This window comes from Sinocyclocheilus grahami, unplaced genomic scaffold (assembly GCF_001515645.1).
Source record: "Sinocyclocheilus grahami isolate Dianchi unplaced genomic scaffold, SAMN03320097.WGS_v1.1 scaffold577.1, whole genome shotgun sequence".
NCBI lineage: Eukaryota > Metazoa > Chordata > Actinopteri > Cypriniformes > Cyprinidae > Sinocyclocheilus > Sinocyclocheilus grahami.
In genome coordinates, this window is record NW_015505756.1 from 370,207 (window position 1) to 385,580 (window position 15,374).

The following is a 15,374-nucleotide window of genomic DNA, read 5'->3' on the forward strand; positions in this document are numbered from 1 at the left end:
CTGGATAAGGCTGTCTGAATGCAGCATGGTAATTAGGAGGCGAGATAAGATCATGGCCGCCAATCTCCAGCTATTCATCCCAAACCTGTCATTTCGGCTCAACACCGAGATGCGTATTCACTAGCTTATAGCTAATAATAATAATAATAATACCAATAAAGTTGTTTCTGAGAGTGTTGTAAGATGTATACATGCATAAAAGGAACCTAATGCAAGGGATGCAAGGCAAGGGATGATGAATGTGTCCATATTGCTCTCTCTCACACATCGATTGGGTATTGAACATATGAAGCTTTTTTAATCCTGGAATAATCAGTACCATCAGCATATTTAATGATCGTATCATAATTTTCTCATTATAATCAGAGCGTGATTTAATATTTTGGTGAAAATTAGATATTCACAGTACTAATTAGTGGAGTAATGAGTCTCTGGTTTGAAAAATTAGATTGATGGAAAAATGTTGAATTTTTAATTTTCATAAAGTAGAGGTTGGGGGAAAAAATCTGTTTTATAAAGTATGACGTGAGATCCATCATTTCAAAGTGCAATATTCTGTGTGTGTGTGTGTGTGTGTGTGTGTGTGTGTGTGTGCTTGTCAGCGTCAGCTCAGGCTGTTTCTGGGTCAGTGTCTCCTCAGTTATCAGCCCAAACCAGGCCAGCTATAGAAAGAGGAGAAGAGCAGGGGGTCAGCGGTGACACGCGTTTACCTGTGACAGGTGAAACAGCCATAACCGATCACTCTAATCATCTGCATTGATGAGCAGCAGCTCCTGAAGAAACACAGCTGCAGCTTATGGACTCAGACTGTAGTAAGAGCCTTTATGGATAATACATATGGACAAGCAGTTAAAACATCAGTCATCACATCAGCCTCAGATTTCATAACGAGTATTTACTGAGTCTGAGCCAAAAACAAAAGCACGACCGCAGAAATGTCATACAAACTAATGGTGCTGCAGATTTTGATAGTTTGCTTATGTGCTGAAAATAGTGACGAGAAATTATGGAAAATGTCTATTCTGTAAAATATCTAACCATGTCTGCAAAATATTTTCATATTTTTTTGCCACCTGAATTATTTATTATTTACAGGTCACTAATATATGAATCTGCTTCATTAGACACTAAAAATATTTTTTGATTATAAAAAGAGTTTTCTTTTCATTATAGTAATGACTAGTTAATTTAATATTTCAATAATTTAATGACACATGTTCACAGATCTCTGGTGTCAGTTAACAGTGACATGCAGGTCAGGAAATTAAATATTATTTAATTAAATATATTTATAAAATAAAATATTTCAGTGTTTTATTTTTAAAATTATTAATTTATTTTAATTTAATTATTTCTTATTTAATTAATTATTATTTATTTTAATTATATACTTTTTTTTTCATTCAATTATTAGCTTTTCATCAACTCTTAAATCCCAGATTTGGAAACCTTGCAATAAATTATTATAACAGAATCTACAAAAATTCAAATGGAAAACAGAATTTGGGAAAAATTAAACAGGCCCTTGCTAACAAACTGTGACAAAAACCAAACCAAATATGAAACCATGTCCAAACTAAGCGGTCAGGAAAGCAACAGGCGTGCCGGTCACACCATTAAACCCAATGAAGCTCTGAGTCCTTCATAACAGGCTGGAGTCCAGCGGCGCTGCATGGAAAAGCTCTGTGGAACGGGAAAGGCTTGTTTTGTCTATTTCAGGCCGTTGTGACCGCAGCAGTACATCACACACATCTGACATCATTTGGGAAAAAGATTGGGCTTTTATTTTTGAGAGCATCCACCGGCTCAGAGTCTGACTGTGTGTGTGAGAATATAAATCAACAAGAAATAAAACATTTAATACAAACTCCAGCTCATAACATAATCCTGAATCCTGATTATGTCAAATGTTTTAATGACTGACGGCCACGACTGGCACACTTCATACGGCCCTTGATTTCTGCCATGCCCAAAACACAGAAGGAATACTGCAAAAAAATTGGAAGAATAAATCAAAAGACGTGCTGTACACGTAAATTGTGAATACTGTCTGTGAATATTAAAGCGCAAAAAGACTGCTATTAAAATATGAAGTCTGCACGTTTATAATTATAATAATACAGTTCATTAAAAAAAATGTTTAATTGATATTGCACAATTTTTGTATACGTTTTAATTTAAACAGTAAACCTGTTGCACAGCACTGTTTGCCAATAAATGAAATGAATTGTTCAAATGTAACATGACTACACTTGTTTTATGCATTCATTTGATTTATTCAAAGCGACTTATATTACACTCAAAGTAAACTTCTTATCAGTTCATGCATTTCCTGGGAATCAAACCCTAGCAACAACGGAGCAACAACCCTGAAATTCCTAGCAACAACCTCAAACTCCCTAACAACAACCCAGAACTCCCTAGCAACACCTGAGCAACAACCCTGATCTTCTTTGCAACAACCAATCAACAACCTCAAACTCCCGAGCAAAACCCAGAACCCCCTAGCAACAACCCTGAACTCCCTAGCAACAACCTCTAACTCCCAAGCAACAACCCAGAACCCCCTAACAACAACACAGAACCCCTTAGCAACAACCCTGATCTTCTTAGCAACAACCAAGCAACAACCTCAAACTCCCGAGCAACAACCCAGAACCCCCTAACAACAACACAGAACCCCCTAGCAACAACCCTGATCTTCTTAGCAACAACCAATCAACAACCTCAAACTCCCTAACAACAACCCAGAACCCACTAGCAATACCTGATCAACAACCATGAGCTCCCTAGCAACATTCGAGTAGGGATGTAACGATTTGACGATAAATCATGATAAAATTCCCCACCATTTCATCTTTTAATTATCATTAAAACCGTATTAGATTACCGCGATTTGAACAACTCGAGATAAATAAATACTGTCCAGCATAAAGCAGTTTTCAGTAACAGTCTCACGTGCGCACAGCAGCAGAGTAGTGTAGTTTTGAGAGAAAACAGGGCGGAAAAGCTGGGAGGTTTTAAAAGGGTGCTAAGGGAATTATACAAATGAATATATTATATGAATGTACCTCTGAAGGTTCTGACTGTCTTCAGAAACGATTCGATGGCATTGTGTTTTCATCTTCGCTCCATGTAAAACCTAAAGGAAGTGTTCTTAATCGCAATACTGCTTTGTGCACGGAGGTTACGGGAAACAGCTGTAATTCAGTTCTTCCATCAGCGCCACCTGCTGTCAGCGAGTGGACTTATATTTACATTCAGTCTGTGAGCACTTTCTGTCTGGCCAAAAACGGGCCGAATTTGCACGCCCTGCTGTACATTTTGACCGGTTGATGAAAAACAAGCTTATGTGGATTCTACACACTTAAACAATTCAGATAAGTTTTCTAGAATTATTTATGGAGCAGATAAAATACATAATCATTTATTAATCAATTATCATTTTGACATATCTTTTCTTTATTTAAAGGCTGAAATGTGAGGTTAACCTTTTTATTAAACTTTTCCAAAGCTTTATTTGAACATTTACATTAGATATCTGAACATGCTATTAAACTGTTGTCAGTCAAGTTGTCATTTAAAATCCGAACATCATTGGTAAATGTTATTGTTTTAGTGATTATGCAAACAAAAGGTCATTTTATTTGTTGTTTGTTGATTTTTAAATATAAAACTTGGTGAAGTGATTTATGTGTCGGTATTTTTTAACATCTCCAGCACATTTTAACAATACCGTGATAATACTGATAGCCGTGATCATTTTGGTCACTATAATCGTGATAAGAAATTTCCATACCGTTACATCCCTACATCCGAGCAACAACCCTGAACTCCCTAGCAACAACCTTAAACGCCTTAGCAACACCCAAACAACAACCCAGAACTCCCTAGCAACACCTGAGCAACAACCATGAACTCCCCAGCAACACCCGAGCAACAACCCAGAACCCCCTAGCAACACCTGAGCAACAACCATGAACTCCCTAGCAACACCTGAGCAACAACCATGAACTCCCTAGCAACACCTGAGCAACAACCATGAACTCCCTAGCAACACCTGAGCAACAACCATGAACTCCCTAGCAACACCCGAGCAACACCCCAGACCCCCTAGCAACAACCTCAAACTCCTTAGCAACACCCAAACAACAACCCAGAACTCCCTAACAACAACCCAGAACCCCCTAGCAACACCTGAGCAACAACCATGAACTCCCCAGCAACACCCGAGCAACAACCCAGAACCCCCTAGCAACAACCGATCAACAACCTCAAACTCCTTAGCAACACCCAAACAACAACCCAGAACTCCCTAGCAACAACCCAGAACCCCCCAGCAACACCTGAGCAACAACCCAGAACTCCCTAGCAACAACCCAGAACCCCCTAGCAACACCAGAGCAACAACCCAACCCTGTGTTAAACTTTATGGATTGTGTAAAAAAATAATAAAACATTTTTTATAATAAAAAACAGAATCCAGAACACAGAATTAAAAATAAATAAAAATTTCAAAGGCCAATAATATTATTTTTAATAAATTATTAAATTGTCATCAATTGATTAGACATCCTGTTTGATTATTTAAATTTAGACCATTCAAATGGAATCCAGAAAACAACAGAAGACAGGTTTTGGGAAAAATAAAAGAGATTTCACAGTCAGGGCTCATCAACACATTTCCACAGCGTCTCCGTCACGCTCCAGCGTTTCCTTCTTGCTGGTCAATTCACAATTCCTGCCAACTCATCGGAGGCCATCAGTCCAAGCTTTACGACGATTATGTGACCTCCAGCCCCACCTCGCCGCAACCACTCTGTTATCTACTCCACCGCTCTTCTAAATGTCAAATTAATTTGAAGACATGCTGGCGATTCTCTCTAGATTCAAAGCTAATTAAAGAACCCGAGCGAGAGCAGTCGGTCTCTCGTCTGCTCCTGAAGCGCAGGATGCTGGGAACTAATCGCTCTTTTTTTGCCTGCTTTTAAAGCTCGTGCTTTTAGAGTAATGATTGCGCTTTCATTAATACTTCACACTGGATGGACGTCTCGGCCCAGCAGGGGAACAAAGCGGTTTCAAGACTAAAGTGGACAAAAAGCAAAAGCTTCAGAAGGCCATAAATGAATAAAAATATGGATGCATGCATGCAAATAACGATGCCAGTGTGCAGCAGCCGCAAACATCATGCACATGCATGCAGAACAACACACTTCCACTGCTGCCGTGCAAACTGCTCTGCTGACTGTCAAACACACACACGCACACACACACACACACACACACACACACACACACACTCCCCCGCCGGAGCCGCCTGGTACAGGAAGGTACAAGTAAAGTCTGCGAGAATGAAGCTCTCAAAATATCTGACAGCAAACCCCATTCAGCTTAACCCGTGGGCAAACAAACAATCCAGCTGCAGAGAGGAGATGCGTAGACGTTACTGTGCGTGCCTAAAGAAGAGCAGATGTGTGAAAGTCGGTTTAACCTCCTGATTGCTAATGAAACTTCAGAAAGCAAAGCCACACACACGAGATCCCGTCTCATCATCAGGATCTTCACACTGACGTGTTTTAACCCTGCACAAAGCAATATCTCACTTCTCATTTTGAGGGTTAACAAAACTTGCCGAGATAGAATGTTACAGTAAACCAACAACCAATCACAAGCTGCTTTAATGCCTTGTTAAAGTCGCAATAAAACTGAAGTAGCGACAGATGTTTGTGATGTATATCCGAGTGTAACAGATCACCGAAAAAAAATTAAATGTTGGGCGGGGCTTGGTTCTGTGCATTGGTTGTTGATTGGATGTTCGGATGTGGGCGTGGCTCTCAAAGTGTGAGCTTGCAGGGGCGGAGTTTAAGAGCATGAAATGATTGGAGAAATCCTGCATACGTCACCAAAGAGAAGCTCATCCAGTTATGATATTCTGATTAAACATTACCAGGTTAAAAAAAATTATATGCATGTAAGAATCCTCCACAATATGATCTATAAAATGCATTTAGAAAATAGACATTTCATGCCGACTTTATCTATTTGCTTTGTAATGCAGGATGAAGAAAATCCAACTTTTTTTGTTAGTCCAACTTTAAGGCTTTAGACTTTAAACTTTAAAGACATTACTGCTAAATAATTAAAGTGCATTTAAACTCGCTTCCTGTAAGACTCGTGCAACCCCACCAACCTGTTCACCATCAACACAAGACACTTTTACACTGGTTTACCACATTTGTGAAGGACTTACAGCATGAAGCAACCTGTTGAACTTGATGAGCTTGTGAAACACCAGCGTGAAGAAAATCATGAACTTAAACCTCATCAGATCTGACTCGCGTGACATATCAGAATTACATAACTAATGACATTCGTCCTCCATGTTTCTACTGCAATATGAGCGTGGTAGTAAAAACGCAGAAGAACTGTTTATATTGAGTAAAGCTGTAGCACTGGCACGTGTCTCACAAATGTTTATGGTTAGACTATAACTACAGTCAGCATGATGCTTGGTTAGTCTGCATTAGAATCAACGCTGACGTTGATTTTTGCACGAAAATGCAGCAGCAGACGGAGACATGCATGCAATCTCTGGAGCGCTTGTGTGTTTTGGCTCGTGTTCACCCAACAACAATGCAAGGAAAAGTCTTCTACAAAGTCACTTTGGCACCAGCAGCTTCCTCACACACACACAGTTACCGGCCCAGCCCGTGAGGTCACTTCCTGTACAGGATGTAAGGCTGTATCTGATTGGCTGAGAGTCTCATTAATAGCTGGCAGAAACGTATGTAAACACACAAACATACACACGGTCTGATGGGTAAAAGTCACAGGAGACTGCGCAACATCAAACACTTCCTACATCAGACTTTGGTCATGACTAACAGCGTTCTGAGACCCTTTTGACACATAAAACTGAAAAGCCTTTTGGGCAATGTTTGCCTGGGGGGAAAAAAACGTGTCTGTTGTGGCTCAGCAAAAAGGAAGATTCATGGACCGCTTGCTCCTCAGACCGAAGTAGAGGTAGTTTATTGCAAATGCAACCAATAATCATCACCAAAATAAGCCTTTTGCAATCACTAAAATTTGTGTTGCATTGCAAAAAACTTTGCTGCAGCAGATGCATTCATGCACCGACACACACACACACACACACACACAGTGTTTTAATCTCTTCCACCCACGTTAAGCTGTAAAGCACGCTGTAAACAGGTCAGTGCCCAGATTAAAGTGACGCTGTAAAGCGGGGTCACTGTTCAACTCAACGTCTGCAGCAAACGCAGCACATGGATTGTGCAGCCGCAGGTGTTTGTGAAAATCCAGAGACGCCGCACCGCTCAGAACACAGCTTTTGATGTCAATCACCGTGTGCGGAGCATATTAATTCATAAAGACGTCGTCTGTTTCACCCAGCCTGTTAATATTACATTTCTGCTGCTGGAATTATTCACACACAAAACACAAACCAAATCAACAACACCAGAGGATCATCGCGGGATCTCGACACTTACGTTTACAGCTAATATCAGAGCGAGAAACAAACTAAAGGCCTGTTCACACCAGGACAGATATTCAGTGTGATAAATAATTTAATTTGAATGAACGGCTGTCAATGTGTCACAAACATATGCGACAGAATTTTACAAAGAGGGGCTGCCAACCAATAGGATTCTCACTTTTGGTCACATGCTCAGAGACACGGCTGTTACATAAAACCACAACTTGGTGGCGCTGTATTTAGTATTTTACTATATCTGGATCTCATCTCTGTACTCATGGTGTTGTTTGATAAACATGTAGGTACGGCTGCACGATTATGACAAAAATCATAATTGTCGATTAGTCTCTTGTAATTGCGATTAATTACGATTATCACAATTGACATTGAATGATGTTTATACCATTGTTTGATGCAACTGCATGCCGTATTTTTATATGAAAATAAGCTGAAAACACTCTAACTGAAAAACCTTTAGTGCTTTTCTATAGTATTAAGCCTCTGATGTTAACTATACACCGGATTGGTTTCTTCTTTAAATTATAAAAAAGTACAAATATGAATGGTATTATAATGTTATACTGAAACTAAGATATCATGTAGAAAGAAAAAACGCTTCTTAAGCGTGCAGAATAACATAAGTTGACTTTGAAGGATTAATTGCCGCTTTGAACAATTACGTAATTGTGGCATCCATAATTGTAATCGCGATTAAAAATTTTATTAATTGTGCAGCCCTACATGTAGGGAATACAAAAAATTGAATTACGTGTTTATAACGTAAATACTGTACGACTATCTTTTCTTCGTTAAAAACGTGAAGTTACATAGCATTTTGCGTACTGGAGTAACCAGCGTATTTCTGATTTTCTAAACGTGTAGACCATCTCCATTTTCTATTTTTACGTATTGTAAATATCGGAAAACTTGGATGAGCATTCGTGTAGGTCTGAACTGCAATTAAAAGTTGCAGTGAAATGGAACAAGCCACCATTTTTTTGTATCGAGACGTACATCTGAGCGCAACGGGTTATCAGAAAAACAAATAGGGCGGGGACTCATTTCTGTCCATCAGTTGTTGATTGGATGTTGAGATGTGGGCGTGGCTTTTAAAACCAGAGGTTTGCGGCTAATTGTAAGAAAGGGGCGGGGTTTAAATGGACAAATGATTGGCAGCCGTCACCAGAGAGAATCTGTCCTGAAATAAAATTACAATATAGCCTTAAAGACCTAAAGCCGTTATCGGTACGAGTTTATTCAGAGGAAAAGGAACTGGAGCTCATGCAAACGATAAACACACTTTGTTCCATTGTTCAGAAATAATAAATCATGAGTGATTTTAGCCGAGCTGAAAAACATCAAACGCACCACAGTTTAGGTCATTTACCCTGGTAAACCCAAGATATTCTTTGCGGTACACTGTACATATCATTAACATGGTAGTTCATATCACACCAAAATACCGCGGTATTCCCACCTCTACTTTGTTTACATTCCACAGATGTTTTATAATGAAACTAAACACAGGATGTGGGTAAAATATCGATAAAAGTAACGAACCGTTTAAGTAACGAACGCTACTGATATAAAAAATACAATTTCAAACACCAGAAACAAGACCACATTAGTATTATTAACAGCACAATTAGTATGAGCAATTAAAGTTAAATAAATATGATGATAACTACGGTACAGTTCGACGCTCCGGCGCGTCCGAACCAAATAACGGTCTTTATTGATTAATCACAGATCGATACTCACACATTCGGACAGCATCACACAGACTGAGACCAACAACTCAAACGAAACACACTCGCACAGAAACAGAAAGTACGCGAGCCGTTTAATGGACACAAGCCTTCGCAAAGGAGCCGGCTGGAACGAGCTCCCTCCCTCTCTCCCGCGCTGTTCTCTCTCCAACGGTTTCCAGGGATTCGCGGGGAAACCAGTTCCAGCGGCAGAATCCGCGGTGACGTGTGCGTGCTACTTACCGCGCGCGCGAAACGCAGTTGTAATCCAAATGTTAATCGCGGGAAAGTGTGCTGGTGTGTGTGGCGCGTGAGGTGAAGGAGTCTGGAGAGCTCGAGCTCCGGACTGAAGTCACTCCTCCCGGGCGGGGCCAGACAGCAGGAACTCACTCGCATCTTCTTCACAGGTCTTCACAGCGCACTCCACGGTATGATACTGTAACGTAGTAGCGATGTATTTGTAACGGCGATGACAAGCATCACCGATATTGACCGATATCGGCCTATAACAAGTAAATAACCACACTGACAAAAGTACCATGGTAAAGCCTTGATCATGTTTGTTGTTGTTGTTGTTGTTGTTGTTTTTAAAGGAACTGAAGCAAAAATCGTCAGGAAATCACGGAAGAGCATCGGCACAAAACATTATAAGTAACAAACGAAGCGAAAACATAAATATCATCAATACGATTTAAAATAAATATGATAAAAAAAAGATGAATAAATAAACCGATAACTTGGAAATAGGCGTACGTTAATATCGTAAGCATTCGTTTTCTGACTTTGCGTCGTTTCTGTGATTGTTTTTATTGATAGCTAATAGAGCTGAGAAACCTTATCAGCTGTCATTTCATGCTGTTTTGTTCATTTATTGATTATTTTATATGCTTTATAGCACAAAACTAAAGAACACAAGCAGATATTATAGGATATAGAGAAGGCAAAGGTTATAAAATAAATAATATTAAAATTAGCTAAATAAATAGCACAGGTTTATTAAATTCTTTAAAGACGAAATAGCTTGGCTGTATTGCTATGTTTCAAAAACACTAAATAATGGACTACAATTTACTACAATGATTGTGAAATTCAACAAGCTACGTTAAAAAGATTAATAATCAAGTACAAGTTACTCCAGATTAATACATTTTCTGACTTGCAAATATTTTGCATAATTTACGTGATTGTTTTCATTGTTAACAGAGCTGGGAAACATTATCGGCTGTCATGTCATGCGGTTTTTTATTGCTCATTTATTGATTATTTTAATTGCCAAGCTTTCATAGCATGGTTTTAGTGAAGGTAAATAATTATTCTTTCAAATTTAAAAATGTTAAATATGAGCGACCTCCTTTCTGACACGTTGCCATTAAATTAAAACGTTTAATATGCAACTTGTTAGAAACGATGAGGGAACAAAAACAGTGCTGGTTCCTATAAATAAATAAATAAATAAAAGAAGAGGAAGGAATGAGAAAAGCATAAAAGAACATTGGAATTTAACATTGCAATGTCTGTACAGTGAAAGAAATTAAAATGTTCATTAAGGGGCGTCTGCACCGTTGATTTCCCCTATTGTGTTCCCTATGACATTTAATATGCAACTTTTTAAAATAGTGCAGAACAAAAACAATGCTAAAGAAGTAGAAGAAAAAGACAGGAATAGGAAGCTGCAAGAACTGTACAGTAACAGAAGTGATCTTCTCCATTAAGGGCAACACCTGCCCTCCTAAATTGGTTTCGTGGGCGCTGATGAAACTTTATTGAACATCATTTTGCAGTTCACCAATAGTCTGTTTAGATCAAACAGGCGTGAGACCACTGAGTGAGTGTGAGTGTGTGTGTGTGTGTGTGTGAGTGAGTGTGAGAGAGAGAGAGTGAAAGAGTGAGTGAGTGTGTGTGTGTGTGTGTGTGTGTGTGTGTGTCCTCTTAAGATGGTGACTGAGTGCAGCTCTCTTCAATCAGTACATATTTGATAAGCATCATCATCATCATCATCATCTTCCGTCTCCTTTTCTTTCTGCTGTATAATGTGTGTGTCACAGACAGACGGTTTCCCCGCAGGGAGAGAGAGACGGGTGGAGGAGACATTATTAAAGAAATGACTGTGATTATGGGATGCATATTTCAAACATGCTGGTTCTTATTTGAATTCCAAGCGCTATGAACAGAAATATTGTAACTAGCTTGGCAAGAGATGTGTTCATGTTTGCAGCATCATCTCTGATACAGTCGTACACTTGTCTGCTTACTGCTTAAATCTCAGCCTGCTACTGAAACTAGAAACAAGCATGAATGGTGCCGCATGTAATGTTGCTGCAGGCGCTGCAAATCATCCTGTGTGTCTAACAGTTTCTTTGCTCCGTATTGATTGGTTCTGCAGCTGAACAGGCCCGTAAGGGTCCAAATGGGCACTTCATCAAAGCGTCCCATCGAGATCTTCAGCATGTCAGCGTGTCTTAAATCATGTCCATCTGCTTATGCACCCTCCAGACAATCCATTACATATTGATTAAAGCCGCATCGATCGCAATTATGCACGTGCTTGTATTGTATTAGTGCTGATAGTAAATTGAGTTATGTCTGCACTTTAGTATTGCACATCATAAACTACACTAAAAGCTTCCTCAGTCTGAAATTCTGCTTTAACCACAGTAATCTTTCTATTTGTCTTCTTTCATTTCACGGAAGTCTTTTCAGAACAGAACACAAAGACTGGACTGAAGCGCCACAACAACATGAACTGGACTTCGTATTGACACAAGACACAGGTCAGCTCAGCCGTCAGACAGATGAGAATATGAATAGTTAAAGATGAGTTGTAAGTTTTAAAGCTCCTTCCGCAGCTGTCCTGAGCTCAGAAACGCTCTCGGTTTCTGTCTGTCAGACTTCACGCAACTCTGAGCAGGTGCAGTCAGACCCAGCCGTGGTAAACTCTCATGAATAAAACACACTGCGTCAACAACAGCGCTCAACCATAGTCTTCATTCAAGATGCCTAATCCATAATCTCATAATGCTCATTAGATTTTATAAGCACAGCAATCCTCTCTCTTCAGACAGCTACTGTACACCCGTGACCATGTCTGTATAGTTAGTCGTGTTTACTAAGACCTAAGCAACCACTCTAAGCACATTTTAATTTGCAATTAAGCTGACTTTTTTATTCAAAGAGACTTACATTGCATTCAAAGTAAACATTTTATAAGTTTATGCATTTCCTGTGAATCAAACCTATGTTCTACTGTTTGAACTACAGGAATGAACACCCTAGCAACAGCCCAGAACTCCTTAGCAACAACCCAGAACTCCCTAGCAACACCCGAAGAACAACCCAGAACTCCCTAGAAACAGCCCAGAACTTCCTGGCTACACCCTAGCACAACCCAGAACTCTCTAGCAATGCCCTAAGAACCCAGAACTTCCTAACAACACCTGAGCAACAACCCAGAACTCCCTGGCAACGGCCTTGAAACAATCCAGAATTCCTTGGTAACACCGTAGCTACAACCCAGAACTCCCTGACAACACCCTTGCAATAACCCAGATCTCCTTAGCAACACCCTAGCAACAACCCAGAATTGCCTAGCAATGCCCTAAGAACCCAGAACTACCTGAGCAACAACCCAGAACTCCCTGGTAACACCTAAACAACACAGAACTCCCTAGCAACGGCCTTGAAACAATCCAGAATTCCTTGCTAACACCCTAGCTACAACCCAGAACTCCCTGACAACACCCTTGCAATAACACAGATCTCCTTGGCAACACCCTAGCAATGGCCCACATCTCTGTGGCAACACCCTATCAACAGCCCAAAACTCCCTAGCAACTCCTCAGAACACCTTGCCTCACCTCCAATGCTCTGCTATTAGAGCTACAGGAATGAACACCCTAGCAACAACCCAGAACTCCTTAGTAACACCTAGCACAACCCAGAACTCTCTAGCAACACCCTAAGAACCCAGAACTTCCTAACAACACCTGAGCAACAACCCAGAACTCCCTGGCAACACCTGAACAACAACACAGAACTCCCTAGCAACGGCCTTGAAACAATCCAGAATTCCTTGGTAACACCCTAGCTACAACCCAGAACTCCCTAACAACACCCTAGCAACAACCCAGAACTCCTTAGCAACACCCTAGCAACAACCCTGAACTTCCTGGCAAATCCCTAGCAACATCCCAGAACTCCCTAGTTACATCCCCGAACTTTCTAGCAACAACCTAGAACTCCCTGGCAACACCCTAGCAATGATCCATATCTCTGTGGCGACACCCTATCAACAGCCCAAAACTCCCTAGCAACTCCTCTGAACACCTTGCCTCACCTAAAATACTCTGTTGTTAGAGCTACAGGAATGAACACCCTAGCAACAACCCAGAACTCCTTAGCAACGCCAAAGCAACAACCCAGAACGTCCTGGCAAATCTCTAGCAGCATTCCAGAACTTCCTAGCAACACCCCATAACTTCCTAGCAACAACCAGGAACTCCCTGGCAACACCATAGCAACCCCTCAGAACACCTAAGCTATGGTAAAGTAAATATAATGGCAGGTTATGTTGAGAAAATGTCCAGTTGTAGTTTATATATTGAGCTTCACAAACAGTTTGACACTTTGAGTGAGGTGAGATGAGCAGATAATAAAACAAAACAGCCTCTAATATAATTATTGTTACTGATGTCAGTCAGATCACTGCGGCTCATTTATTTGAACACAAACCGTGAATCAGTCCATTACTGCGGTCAGACACACTAATCAATGACTCTCAGTGACCTCCTCATTTGGAACGGCTCAAGACATTTATATATTGATGAATTATTAATGTTCAGAGTCAGTGTAAATCAGTCATGTGTGGTTTGACTTCTTGAAGAGAACTCTGATGCTTACAAATTATTTATAATATATAGTGCCTGTATGCTAAGCAAACCAAACCAGAAGAAAGTACTAACAGTAATTTGAATCATTGTGTATTAGACTGCAATGGAACACAGGTTATTTCTTTCGAACATCACTTGTGAATTGATTTTCTGTCTTGTTTCATGTGCTCCACTTCCCTGACCTCATCCTGATGTAGTTTTACTGGAGCAGATCCTGAACTTCAAAAGCAACAGCGCCACCTGGTGCATTGCATGTCCAGTGTGTTGTGGGACGGCGGACTGAGAGCTCACTCACGTGCAGGACTGGCGACAGATGCATCAGTGTATACAGTAACACACACACGTCAGACACAAACACAAACAGCAACTCACTCACTTACTTAGAAAGCATCACAGCTAACATCACACTGCACTGAAACCACTCTGATTTCAACATTCTGCAATTAATTCAGTTCAACACTATTCTGCTGGAGATATCTCCTCCAGGAATGTTCATATAGAGACTGCGCTGAATATATGCACAGAAAACACAATGTACACACAGGGTAGATAATAGTTCTGTCTTCATCAGAACATGGGCTTTCTTGCATCTTAATGCACATGAGCATCAGCATCCCAGTGGGTGTGCTATTCTGTGGGTTACTATAGTAACAGTGTGTGTACTATGCTGCGGGTTACCAGAGTAACAGTGTGTGTGTGTGTACAATGCTGCAGGTTACTATTGTAACAGTGTGTGTGTGTGTGCACACACACACACACACACACACAAACACTCTCTCTCTCTTTCACACACACACACACACACACACACATACATACACAAACACTCTCTCTCTCACACACACACACACGCACACTAGATCTATTTTCCGAAATAGATCTAGTTGTGCTTTATGTCTTGTAAGGAATTTCAAACTTATTTAATTTTTCATATTTCGTTCTGAAGTAAAAGCATTTGCTCTCCATAAAAGAACAGAACCAGGACAGGAGGAAATGATCAGTTACTCAGCTGTTGTCTTTGTGTTTACATCTTTTTCTACTGTTCATCCATATTACCTGTGTCTAAATTCACTTCAGCATGAATTAGAGGTTTTTCTAACACAGACACAGACTGAGACAGAGCTCACCTTTGATACTGGCTGAATTTAGATCCAGTTTTTATTTCCGTTTCTATCAGTAAGTATTCTCTAAACTTTACTAAACAGTGTATGATCTCGGTTTTTCTAATATCTCTCCTAAAAG

The 15,374-nt window shown here is 40.2% G+C and overlaps 1 protein-coding gene across 1 annotated transcript in view; it reads right to left on the reverse strand.

Moving 5' to 3' along the window:
- ppp1r16b (protein phosphatase 1, regulatory subunit 16B) overlaps positions 1–9,641 on the reverse strand; it is a 37,569-nt gene extending 27,928 nt beyond the window's left edge. The window contains exon 1 of the mRNA XM_016239913.1: positions 9,490–9,641. The gene's annotated coding sequence lies outside the window, so the exon portion shown is untranslated. The remainder of the gene's footprint in view (positions 1–9,489) is intronic.
- Positions 9,642–15,374: the final 5,733 nt, after the last annotated feature.